Here is a 14,626-nt window from a genome sequence, read left to right as displayed (position 1 = left end):
TCTAGTGTTCTTTAGGCCCCCGTTGTTATGAGTGTAACAGCTTTTGTTGATACTCCATTGGAGTAGAAGAGGTCAGGAGTACATTAGATGAAATATATATACTGTCAGAAAGAGAGAGAAAAGAGAGAGAAAGAGAGAGGGAGAGAGAGAGACCCTAGCTGGCAGCAGTGCTGTCTTTTCACTCCTAATTCTTTCCACCTTGTTAGGCACTCTGCCGTGGGCCGGGCAAATATAAACACCCTGGCAGGGGAGACAGGGATAAAGAGAGTGAGAGAGAGAGAGAGAGAGAGAGAGAGAGAGAGAGGAGAGAGAGAGAGAGAGAGGCGTAGGAATGGTAAAAGAGAGGGAGGGAGGAGAGACCAAATTATGCTAATAAAGGAATGGAGGGGCATACATACAATAAAGGGATGAGAGGCAACTACTGTTATATGGTGAGAGCATTTGGTAAAAAGCAGTAGAAGTAGCACACGTATAAGAGGACATGGAGACAGCAGAGAGAGACAGAGAGGTTTCTGTAGATAGAATCCTTGAGAGACTCGAGCAGTTTTGTTGTGGTCAGATTAGTTGCTTTTTCAGAATGACTAATGAACACTTGACTAAAATCAAAGCACACTTCCAATAAATGAAAAAGTTGCAAAATTAAACAAAAAATAAACATGATATAGCTTGCGCTTGCTGCTTACTCTGAGTTGTGTCTATGCTTGAATCATTGGTAATTGACAGAACATATCAGCTGCTCGTTGAAATATTTATTTTGGAGAAGCAACTACGTAAATCAGAAACCTTCCACATGGGTCATTTCTCAAAGTGTTGCAATAGCACACATTAATATTTAGATAAAGAATGAAATTGACTTTGACATTTAAAGTTGATCTGTCTGATATCAGTGTGTAACTTAAAAAAAATATCAGATTCTAATTTAAAACCAGAGTTGTTATGTATGTGACAAATATTATCAACTGTGGCACGTGTGTGTAAAAAGATGTCCTGAACGTCTTAAAAGAGACATACGTGTAATACGTGTTTTGGATCTATCATCATCGTGGATATGATGTTGAACTTCACTTTTCTCAGACAGTTCCCAATAGTAAGAATACACACTTGGACACTCTGGGTTTTGATGCCATCAAATCATACTTGGAAAGTTATAATGTGCTGAGTCTTTACTGCGCTAATTAGGGACGATTTGTCCATGCACGCACCCAAAACCAGGTTTCTCGGTCGCATCCGAGCAAACCGAGAGAAAGAGACCTATACATGAACTCTAAGCTTGTATAATATATTTTTTCTGTAACTGGCTCTCTCTCTCTTTCCCTCCCTCCCTCTCTCTCTCTCTTTCTGTGCCACCCGTTGTTGCCCCCTGGTCGTGTGCTGGTTGTCGTGCAGACTTCGGCAGTATCGCCGTGGCGACGGAGACAGGAGCAGATGTGACTCTGGTTGCCGGGCGTTTGGCAGGAGCACTCATCGTCACAGTGATGGAAATGCAGCTGGACGGCACATCATCTGTAGCTTTGCGAAGAGAGGGGTGTGTACATGTGTGTGTATGTGTGTGTGTGTGTGTGGATGGTTGAGGGGGGGATTGGCATTGGGTGAACTCCCCTCACCCACCAGCATACACACACACACACACACACACACACAGAGTGACCCCACGTGCCCTAGAGGGACTGCAAGTGCACAGCCAGTAACCAGACAAGACGGGGGGTGATGTGTCTTTGTGTGCTCTAACCAGGCAGCAAAAAGTGCCGTCAAACATACAAGATGTTTTTTTTTCTCCTTCTCTTGTCTCTTTTCCACATTTCTTGAGGTATTTTCTTCTATTATGGTCTCTGTCTGCTAAGTTGGAGACAAATGGCTGTTTGGGGGCTAAATGTTTGAACTTGAGCAAGGAGACCCAAATTGACACACTTAAGGAAAACTGAGTCCTGAGGATAGCAGAGAGAGAGAGAGAGAGAGAGAGAGAGAGAGAGAGATTACAGATGGAGGCATTACTCAAGACATCTGTAATGTGTACACACCACGAAAGAAAACAAACATAAGAACTGGCCAGCGGACATAAACTGCTGCTGTGCTCATCCCTCCATGCCATCTCCCCATATTGCCCTGCAAACATCTGTTTTTTCTATCTCTGGCTGCATTTTCATTTTCACTTGCCCAACTGTTTACCACACACTTTGAGAAACACAAATAAATACACAGTGATGATATTATGAATCAATGATACTTTCATTAAATTAAGCTGATATTTAATTCTATGATCAGTAGCAGAACTTTTTGTTTGGCAGACATTTCTTTTCGGGTGAAAAGTAGGATGAAAGTTTGCAGAAGGCAGCTAATGTCCATTTGTGCTTGTGTGTGTGTGTGTGTGTGTGTGTGTGTGTGTGTGTGTGCGCGCGTGTGCATGTGCCAGAGTCGTTCAGGGAGAGTATACATGTTTCTTTATGAAATAATTTGTGTTTATGTCTATGTGTCTAACACTATGCGCGTGTGCAAACGTTGAGTTGGTGTTATCCTTTCGCATATACTGTGTGTATGTGTGTGTGTGTGTGTGTGTGTGTGTGTGTGTGTGTGTGTGTGTGTGTGTCCATATGTGTGTGTGCCTGTCAGGGGTGTGTACCACAGCGGTTTGGCAGTGGTCTGACATTTCCTGCTCTGACATCTTGTCTCAGTTCATCTCCCCTGCCAGTGGATGGACGGAAGCCCTGGAGGGACACACTAGCACCAGCGACGCAAACTTGTCTTTTCGTCAGCACCAGTGAAGAGCTCTCCAGTACATTAGTCACACACACACACACACACACACACACACACACACACACACACACACACACACACACACACAAAAGTTTTTTCTCCGTACTCCTCCTTTTTGATATGAAATGACACAATGACTGTGAAGTGCAGACTGTCGGCTTTAATTTGAGGCTATTTATTGTTAACTTTGATGAGCAGCTAAATAACGAATGCAATGTTTTCCATGCCAGTACACTTAATTAATATGTAGAGAATTAAGTGTTCATGTTTTAATGTTAAAATATTTAATCACTTTCCCATTACTTCAACTTATACATCAATAAACGTCATTATCATAAAAATAATAAGGTGTCAATATGAAGCTGAGGGTAATGCTTACATTTGTGAATGCTAAAATGCTCAAAATACAAATGCTAACATCAACAACTGTGATGTTTAGAAGGTACAATGTTTACAGTGTTTACCATCTTGGTGTCACATGTTAGCATGCTAACATTTGCTAATTCGCGCGAAACACAAAGCTGAGACTGATGGGAATGCCATTATTATTTGGTCATCAACCAAAGCAAAGGAAACATTTACATTGTTTGACCTTATGATGACACTAGATAAATAGTCACATCTTGACAGCAATTCATCCAACAGTTGTTGAGACATTTCACTCCAATTCTCAACCTCCAGGTGGGACTGGACGAAAAGTCAGGGGCTCACCGAAGTCTTAAGGATACATCATCTAGGGGCCATGAATGTCCAAAGTGTACAAAATTCCATGTCAATCCATCAAATAGTTGTTTAAACATTTCAGTCTGGACTAAAGTGGTGGACAGTGCCGTTTCTTGAGCCGTGTCGCTAGTGTTGCTAACATTCAGCAGGTCCTGACTTTAATGACAAAACAGCACATTTCAGCTCATGGCCTTCAGCAACCCTGACAAAGGCTACAGCAGCCATACATACATACATTTTGACTTGTTCCGCATTCCAAAATCCTCTTTTCTTAATTTCCACTTCATTCAAATAGATTTCCCTTGAATTCAATATGCACAATAACATGAGTTGAAACGTGTGTAAGTGACAATGACACACAAGCTGTCGGTAAGTTCGAAGGCAAAGTTGAAATCGTGTGTTTTTACTTCCATGTTGGAAAAGTCGAGTCAGTTTTCTACTGCTGTCTCTACCAGGCGTGCCATCTTCAGTTATCCCCCTCGTCTCCCAGGCTCTGCCATCTCTACCTCTGTTTCCCCATCTCCCGAGTCTCCTACAATCTTTACGAGGCTCAGGAGAGCTTTGACATTCCTAAATGAAAAGGCTCTCTTTGCGGCACTGCAACAGCTGACGATTTATGACAACGAGGCCTCGCTGGAATCTTAGCTGCTGTCAGCCAGCATAATGATGTTTTGATATAAAGATGATTGGTGAGGCTGCATGCACCGCACTGTGCATCAGGCCTGCGTGCGTGTATGTGTGTGTGTGAGTGTGTGATTGGGTGATTTAAGGTGGACACTCATGCATCGCTTACTTGTTGTTGTCTATTGTTTAGCTGTTTACTCCTATGGTTGCTTTATTTTTTTATTTGCTTTTTTTTTTTTCAACTTGACATTTAGAGTCCCCTTCAGCCGTGCTCCCCTCTCTCTCTCAGCATGGTTTTCCCGCCTTTGGTTCTCTGCCTCTCTACTGCATCTTAGCTTCTGCTTCCCCTTATTGTTTTTCTGTCCATCTCTCTGCAGCTCTGTTTTCTTTTGGATCATTCATGTCCATCTCTGCCCTCGTGCTCTTATGTTTTTTTTTTTACTTTACTTTTTCTATCTTTTCTCTTCCTGCTTTACTCCACACCATCCCAACACACATGCTCACACACACACTCCCCCAACCCTGCCGTCATAGGTGACAGGCGTATAGTTTGCTATAGTTTCTATTAGAAGACCATTGCATGCTTGAGGGCCCCCACAGATTGGTTACATTTTGTTCGGCGGGGCATTAGTGGGCCCCGTCGAAGGGCCCCATCATCATCAGTGTGTCTGCCATCTTCCGGTGGTGATCTATGATTCGCCCATCAGACGTACATAAATCAGAGCGCTAAAAGGATTTCTACGCTACCTCACAACCCCCCTCCTGTTAAATTTATGCTGCCGTAAAATAAAGGAAAATTAGTCATTGAGGAACCCCCCCCCCCCTTTCTTCCTCTATCTCTTTCTCCTTCTCTCCACGCAAGCCGTAAAAAAAAAAAAAAGAGGAAAGACAGGGCGAACAATCGCATGCGGCGCCCATCATCTTCTCCTCTCCATCCTCCTCCCCCTCCTCTTCCCTCTAATATCATCATTATCAGAATCGTAAAGCGAAAAATAACACGCAGCAGAAAAAAAGAGGTGAGTGGAGACGGTTTTGAGAGGGGTGAGTGTATTCTCTCCAACCTCTAATCCTTCTTCTTTTCCCCTTCCTCTCTCCAATCATCTCTCTTACACACACATTCAGACTACTTGAATATGAGAGAGGTTAATAATTAGTCCACGATATCCAAGTGTGTGTGTTCGTACATGGTTGCATGTGTGTGTGTGTGTGTGTGTGTGTGTGTGTGTGTGTGTGTGTGTGTGTGTGTGTGTGTGTGTGTGTGTGTGTGCTTGCAAACATGTTGCAATGTGCATGTGCTTCGCGGCTGTGTTTGCTGGTTTATGTGTTTGTGTGCCTCCACTGTTGAATGCAAATCAGTGAGTCGCCCATGCAGAACGCCTTTCAAATCCCATCGCCGCTCCGCTCTGCCCTTCCACTCCCAGAATGCAGTGCAGCAAGGCAGACAGGTAAGGAGTAGGGGCAGTGCGTTGTTGTGGGTGAATAGTTATGTTATTGGCCCACAATCTACTCATTAACTTCCTGCTTTCTTTTCTGTCTATCACCCCTGTCTCTCGATGAGAGGTTAGTCTGTCTGTCACTACGTATTTTAGTGTATGTAAAAATGTCTGCCCGTCCATCAGTCCATCTGTCCATCTGTTTCCTGTTCTGGCCTTTTCATGTGATTCTAAGGCTTGTCCTCCTGTTTCCCTTTTCTGTCTCCAGCTTGCTATTAGTAATCTTAGCTTCTCTGCTGAGGCATATAAGCCTCTTCATATTCCTCTGAGCTCCGTGCTTCATTACAAGTGTCACAGCTGCTCCGTCACACAGTTTTTGGAGTCACATCCAAGAGGAGGAAAGTATCTCGATGAGAATGCCGTTTTATTACTATGTTGATAAACGCCTCCAAGGAACAAAATTGACCAACAAGAACAAAGAGTTATGGTCTTGTCCTGAAGCCAAATATCAACATTGGAGACTTTTATTGACCGCAATACTCTATACTGTATCCTTGAACAGATGAGAGGCCACGCAGTATGAAGAAGAGAAATACAACAGGTAGGTCTAGTGAAGGATCGGTCAAATATAGATATTCAGAGTGTGTGTGTTCATCCCAACATCAATAGATCCACTGCGGGATCCAAATTGCTTAACAAGCTGCCAATTAGGCCTGCAGTCAGCTGGCTGGATCGACACACACAGAGACACTCACACACACACACATACTGAAAAACACACACCAATCGTCATTTCTAGAGCCAATTATACAAGTGAATTACTCTCCTAGAGACAGTGTGTGTGGTTTTGTGTTTGGGCATGAGGTTCTCTCTACAGTACAAAAGACAGAAAGAAGAAAATGACAGAAAAGACACTTTTACAGGCTGCAAAAACAAACTCCATTTAAATAAGTAATTCAGAATCATTATCTAAATACTAGAGCTACCTTTACTATCGCACAAGATTCCATTCGAATGAAAAGGAGGCAGAACCAACGTTGTTGCTTTTAAGAAAACCCTAAGAATAGTTCTACATTGGTTAAAAAATACGTACACATACTCATATACTAATATAGGCTGTGCTGTTACACTTATTTCAGTCGTACGTGGTGTGTAACCCTGGCCTACTGAGTGCATCATTACTTCGTTAAATAATCGTGGCCTCGCCGCCATTGTGTTGTGTTGCGTAACGTAATCATATCCAAGATTACGCCCACCATCTTGATCCTCCACTCTCTCCTCCGCCATTGTTAAGTCTTGCGTGGCATGATCGCTTACGAGATTTCGCCCGCCGTGGAACAGTGCTTTGACTATTGACATTTTGACTGAACACCAATTTTGAGACTTAATCCATAGTTTGGTTATTGGTCACTGATCTCAGAATGGTGACTCGTTTTTTTACTAGTATATGTTCATAATCTTATTGATATTAATAATTATATTCATGTCAATAATTCTGTTTTCATACTTACAGTGTGCAAAACGCTTTACTCTCATTGAAAATAATCACAAAAGGCCGCCCCGGGCTGCTCTGTCTGATCAGGACGTGTTTTTTTGGAGCGCAGGTGTGCACAGTGTTGAGGTACTGCAATAACAGGGAAGGAAATATGAATATCTGACTATTGGCCAGTAGTGATTTTAATGATTTTGAGTGAAAAGTAAACTGTAATTCTCTTGAAATAAGATGTCTGGCTACACTGCTGCCACATCCATCCACCCTGCCAAGTTAAATAAACTGAATACAATACAGCAAATCGATGGATAATGAGTGAATAATGGGTAATGATACACGTTCTTAAGTGACATTTTCATGCAGTCAATAATTTCTTCCACATCATTTTGGGTAATCAATGATAATTTAGAGTGGCAAGGTGTCTTGTTGTTTACCGAATAACAGTTTGTCCTCTTTCATCCTCGCTCATATTTCCTGCAGCCGTTCACTGCATCGCATCCACTCAGAAGGCCAACTACTAAAAAAGCCATTAAATAATCAATAATCTTTCACATCATATGACGTGCTTTCAGATCATAAAGTGTCACTGAAGTTGCCAATTGACATAACAAGAAATTAATGCATCATGTGCACTGATTACTCTCATAATCCATCAATATCATGGGAGAGGCTACTATTTCAAATTACCTATAAATTAAAAAACAAGTATCGCTTTGTCACAGGCAAAATGCAAAGAAATTTGTACTCATTAAAATATGAATACAATACCACATTGATTATACAGGAATGTATATCTGTTTGCATAAAGAGATCAAGTAATGGGTAATGTAACTTGCTTCACTACACCCTTAAGTAAAGAGCATTTAATGAAAGAGGAATAAAATAAAACGGACATGGAGAATAGGAGAAAAAAAATGATTTTTATAGAAAAACGTTCCCATGGCTGTTCAGCTTTAGCCATTTTTCACCAGGCCTCCTTTCCATATATTGTTATTGCCATTATTATCACGTCTGCTTCAGCACAAAGGTACAGATTGTCAGCTTTTGTCATTGCAGCTGTACATTTTAGGTGAGAGTGAGCAAGAGAGCAGTGTTAACTTATGTCAAGGCTCTTTGAATCAAGACAAGGAGAACGAGACAGGCAGCGGGAAAAAGGCTTCCTCTCGACTACTTGTAGTAATCCTGTCTTTGTATGACGCTAATCATATGTAAATCCGCGTTGTAAAGTGATTTGGTTTTCCCCGTGTTTGAAATAATTATACAGGCTGCGCTTATGGAGGAAAACCTCTTCAGTTTCAATTGGTACATGGCTTTCCTGTTGTCACTGCAGAGGAGTATACTGGCTGGTGTCTTAATCCACCAGACCTGCTTGTTTACCAACAACAAGAGAATAATATCATTGTCATTGTCAGACACACTTATTGTTCATTTGACTCAATCAGGTATGCGAAGGTTACTTTGAAAATGTAGTTCATTGCAGAATACTGATTACCTGCTTAATACCAGCTTATTGCAACTCCACTTTCTCATTACTTTTCCACTTACTTCAGAACTGCTCTTTAAACTGTGCAATAAATGGATATAGTTATACCACTGTATAAGATTAAACTAATCAAACCATGCATGAATACTAATGTAGTTTACACAATATATGAGATATGTCCTGGCCCAAAGAGCAGCAACTTCAGCTGCTGATGTGAAGCTCTTAGTTTGGTCTCCGTAAGCCATTAGACTTGATAACAGCCACAGCACAGAAACGGTCAGTTTACCTTTTGTATCGATTCATAAAGCATGCAATTGTATTTTGTGGTATTGCAAATTATTGGCCAGCTATGGACTGACCAGTGGATTAATCCTTGTGTATTTTAACCTTGTCTATTGTCACATTTGTATATTTAGATGTTTTTTTATGTGTAAATGACTTTATTATGTGCGCTTGTGTTTGCAAACTCGCTTGCCTCAAATTGCCATTTGTACAAAGTGACCAAGTGTTTTGATTGAAATGAATTAACTTGAATTGCATACATTACAGTAAAACATTTTAAACCTTGTTTAAAGTAAGTGAGTACAATGATTAGAAATCAGAGGAAAGTAATACAATATAGAGCACATGAATCCACAACAGGGAAAAGAACAATGCAATCTGACAGGCGGGAGAGTGTGTGAATTACTTTCAAGCATTGACTAACTTACAGTTGTTACTTGCAATGTTTGATAACATTATTTGAACATGGAATGTTGAAAAATGTAATAATGCAAAATAAAAAATGTACAATATAACACAAGGCAAAGCGAACAACTGGTTGTCTTTACTTCGATGCCGCTGTAGTTTTAAGCATTGTCTCACTTGCCAGCTCCGCTAAATTAAACACACATCACACACTTCTGTATGTGTGTGTTTGCTAGTGTGTGCGTCTGTGTGCTTCAGTCTTGCCAAGTCAACAGAGGGTCAAAGTTTTGTGAGTGTGTGTTTGCTTGAGTGTTTAAGAAATCCTGTCTATGCATGAATGTGTGTGTGTATATGTGTGCTTGTGTGTGTGTGTGTGGGGCGTGTTTCCAGACTGTGAATTGCTTCTGAGCAGGGACCGTATTAGATGTAACACCCGCAGGCCGAAGCCAACAGGATCCTTTTACACCTTACGATTAGAGAACCGACTCTGACATGGAATTGTGTTTGTCTGTGCATGTGTGTTTCTGAGCATGAATTTAAGGATGTATTCATACAAGTTTGTGCAGAAACAAGAAAGTAGGCAGACACAGAGAGCTATGTGAAGATAAAAGAGAGAGGTGGAGAGGGAAAGAGAGATAAACACTTTGATAACAACTAGTAAGTTGATCGCCATTTATGTCAAAAAACAGAAGGAGACAAATAAGGTAAAGGGATCATACAAGTTGGACAACGTACAAAAGAAGAAGAAAGAGAAATGGGACCAGGAAAGGGCAGAATAATATGAAGAAAATGGCAATGCGGTCGAGAAAACTATAAGAAATAGAATACAGAGGGGAAATAACAAAATATAGAGAAGGAAAATGAAAAAAGGAGAGAGACATGTCAAGTCAATCAGCAGCTAAATGATGAAGAGGGCAGACAGTTAAGAAAATGATTCATCAACTGTGTAAATATCATCACATTTTGCCAGAATAGCAGGACAGGGTGAGAGGAGAAGGAGTTGAAAAGGAATAAAGTTGCCAAACACACACAAAGAAAGGGGAAGGTATTAGAAAGAGGACAGTCTAAAACAGGGCATGAGGGATGGAGAGAGGGCATGAAGAAAAGGAATGCAGAGATTGTGCATGGGGTTGTGTCAGCGGTGTAGGGATGGCAGGAGGGGAAGCCAGGTCCATGCACATTAAGACACACACACACACACACACACACACACACACACACACGCACACACAGGGTGTGGCTTTTATTTACCTGTGAGAAAAAGGCTTATCTCACCCACAGCTGTGAGGCTAAAGAGAGGCCTGACCTCGCCTCCTCTCTGCTCCTCTCCACTCCTTTTCTTCTCCTCCTCCCTCCTCCTCACCTCTTCCCCTGTGGCTTGACTGTGTGTGCATGAGTGTGTGTTTGCTTAGCAACACACCAAGGGCTCTAACCTGCGACCCGGAGCACATGGTACGTCGGAATGGTTCACAATCTTCTCTGTGTGGCGCTGTTGAAAGGTTTTGTCTTTTATAACTTTGTTCAAGGAGAAAAGATTTCGCTCCACAGACAAGTGAACGACTGTTGTGACTGAAGACTGTGAAATGTTGGTATTCCATTTTGGCTCTTTGTTAGTTCAATTCATTTTTCAATGAAGCCACTGGATACTTTGATACTTAAACAGCCTATGTAACCAAACATAAAGACATAGCGACATACAAACATCAGACTGGTCCAACAAGCCCTCCAAATGAAGGGTCCCTTTCAGCAGGATGACATCATTTCTCTGTATTTCCAAAACCGTTTCAAATCATTGTTGAAAAATAAATCTGTTTCATGATATCAGAACGCTATGGTTGAGGTTTTGTTAGGTTAAGGCACAAAACTGACCAGATTAATGTAAACGTTGTGGTTTGGGTTAAAAGAACTACTTCATTATCGTTAGGGGATTCACATCTCATGGTTAAGGTTTGGGAACGATAATCTCACGGTTTACCAGAACAGGCAGGAGGGGAAGGACCTAAATCCAGATGACAACAGGCAGAATGGTGCATTTCAATGATTTATTACACAAAATGCTTACAGGCAGTGAGTGCAAAGTTAGGCAGGTAATGAGGTAGCACATAACACATCTCCAAACAGCAATAATGACGAACAGACAAAGAACAAAGGAAGTGAGCTAGTATAAATACTGACTGACTAACAAGGGAATTGAGAGCAGGCGAGCAGGAGATGAGGTGAGTGAAGGACTAACGAGGGAGGTGAAACTGATCAGGACTGGGCAGGCATTAAAAAAGGTGGGAAAGCTCATATAAAAAACACAAATATGACACAAAACAGGAGACAGACAAAAAACCACGACTATGACAGATCGTGGATTTGCTTAAAAAAACTTGTGTTGAAACAACTGATGCGGTTCATCATGGGAGGGCAGTCTGATGACTGAGTCTTATTGTTTATGCACTTTGAACTTTTTTTCCTTAAAATCTTTCATTTTTATCACAGTTGTTGTAACCCACAACTTACTTTGCTGGCTGTTGTGCATGTCAGTGGACTTTCAGCTCACACACCCAAACTTATGACAGTTTATTGGTACATTCTTGCATGTGAGCTCCCACAAACAAGGAGAGAACCAACATAGGTTTCCCTCCTTCAATGAAAATGTAAGGCCTTATTAATGACGTCAAATGGCCCAGCGTAGTGTGAACAAATATTTTTACACCACACAAAAAATACATGTGTGCTATAGCTACAGAATTACGTTTACAGTGTTTGAACACAGTTTTTATTCTGTAGTCAATGTTAGTGAAAGTATAAAAACAGAGAGTAAGCAGAAAACAATGAAAGAAACTAAACAGATAATTGCTTCAGGACTGCAAGTGTTGGGTACTGTCCACTCTGTCACTCTTCTTCTCTGTCACCTTTATTCCCTTTCTTTCCTTTCATGTTTCTGTCTCTGTCTCACTCTATGGTCTATTATGTGGGCAGCGGTGACAGATGTGCTGTATCGCTGCTTCTCTGCATGAAATGGGGGAAAAAATGATGTCTTGTCCTCCACATGTCTGCTCTCTTTTTAGAGCTACTGAGGTCTTGGCCCCATTACACTGATTTACACACACACTCTCCCTTTCTGTCTCTCTCTCTGTGTCTCTCCAAGTTAATAGCAGAATGCAGATGAGCACTTTTTCACAAGGAGCTGGCTGACTGCGCGAGGCAAACGTGTGTGTGTGTGTGTGTGTGTGTGTGTGTGTGTGTGTGTGTGTGTGTGTGTGTGTGTGTGTCTGTGCAAGAGTCCTTCTGGCCGAGGGGATGAGAGGGTAGTGACAGGGGTCTTGACATGCTAAAGAGGCAGAGTAAATGGGTTTTTCTAAAGCAGTAGAGGAAATATCACCGTTTTATACCAGGCCAATTTATGTCCCCTTATCTCTTCCTCAAACATGTCACTTTAGCTACTGCTGAATGGTAATTACCACTCTCTCAACACTCAGTCACTCTCTAACACACACACACACATGCATACACACCCACACACACACACACTGAAACAGACACGTATTTAACAACACATTCGAGTGCACACACATAGGCTAGTTGAGTACACATAAGTTACAATCATGCACATTCTGGGCAGATAAATGTTGTCTATGCAACACACACATCACACACAGACCTTTTGGTATTACACACACACACACACACACACACACACACAGCCAAGTCATTGGGCAAAAAAACAATACAGACACACACTATTACTGTATGGAAAAAAGGCAGGTATTTGAACAGATTCTAATGGTTTAAAGTTTATCCATGCATGAATGTGTGTGTGTGTGTGTGTGTGTGTGTGTGTGTGTGTGTGTGTGTGTGTGTGTGTGTGTAGAGGACCTGCTGTGAGGTTTGCTTCATGCGTTTCAGATGGCCTCACCAATCCGTTAATCCACATAAATAGCCATTCATGACAGACAGTCTCACACACACACCTACCCACACATCCCCACACACACACACACACAAGGGAAAAATAGTCATTTATGCTCATCTCATTCTAATTCTGATGGCCCTCCCTACCCCATAAACTGTTTCAGGAATTGGTTCTCCCTAGGCAGATTATGATTATGGTTATCAAAAAATCACATCACAGATTGCCTTGGCGCTCTCTCTTCCTCTTTGTTTTTTTCTCTGTCTCCCTCTCTCTCTGTCTGTTTGTGCTCCTGCACAAACCTTTCGTGTCCCGAAAGTCAGCTGCTGACTGGAGGAAATACAATATCCGAAATTACCATCAAGTTTTCTACACTTACCAGTGAGGTGGATTTCCAGTTATCTATTTAAAATCATCCTCAGAGGTGTGAAGTTTCAAATGAAATGTTGTCTCACTTACCTAAAAGAAAGCCCAATCCCTGACAGTGGTTCATAGATTGAATTGGACTGGGAATGGAAACCCTAATTTTGCAGATGACAGACGGCACAATGCTGCTCTAAAGGTCTGCTGAGGATTATTATACCTGCAGCCTACATGACGTGAAGAATATTCTCCCTCTTTCTCTCATTTTTCTCACTACAGATGAGTTAGTGTCTTAATTAGCAGCTGATGCTGCCTGCATAAATAAAGTCTTAATGAGGTTTTGCAAGCTGATTAGCCAGTAGCCATGTAGTACTTAACTGCCACTGACACGCTACAGCAGCCATGTTGGCCATGTGTTTTGCATGTTTACCAGTTTCTTTTCTGCTCAGATGCACCACAAATCCTGAATGGATGGAACGGCCATTAACAAACAATCAATAACTTTGAGTAGTAATTAAGCAGCATTAATATCAGGTACCCTGGAGAAGGAGGCAATGCTGCTCCAATGAATCTCTTTTGAAATGAGAAACCCATGAGTCGGTTAACTTTACACGGATGTTATCCCTCTACAATGCTACAGGCATATATCTCCACGGCAGGGAACCAATCAGAGCAGGGTTTAGGCAAAGGGTTTGCCTACATTATTGAATATCCAACATTCCACCTATTATTTGCTATATTGTACAGATGAAGTGATGTCTAGGCCTGCAACAACATGCATACTTCAGTGTGGAAAAAAATGTCTTCAATGTGTTAGCATGCCTCAATGTGTGTCAGTGTGTTTGGATCTGTCTGTGCATAAGAATGCCTGAGTGTGTGTGTTGAATATATTCTATGACTATGTGTGTGTGTGTGTGTGTGTGTGTGTGTGTGTGTGTGTGAGTGTGTGTGTGTGTAGTCATGGCCCGTGGGTAGTGTGTGCCCCTCTTGACCTTGAGAACAGAGCGCTGGGTTGTCAGTCTGAGAGCTATAGCTAATGCTAATGCAGAGAGAATAGCCCCATAAAGTGCAGCCCTCTCATCCACTGCGGTTTGAAGTCTTTCACTTACTGGGAGGAAGAGCTGTCCAATGTCTCTTTTTGTTTCATTCAATATCTTTCTCTCTCTTTA

Source organism: Anarhichas minor, unplaced genomic scaffold, assembly GCF_050575085.1.
Source record: "Anarhichas minor isolate MPS153535 unplaced genomic scaffold, ASM5057508v1 ptg000042l, whole genome shotgun sequence".
Lineage (NCBI taxonomy): Eukaryota > Metazoa > Chordata > Actinopteri > Perciformes > Anarhichadidae > Anarhichas > Anarhichas minor.
This window is presented reverse-complemented; position numbering follows the sequence as displayed.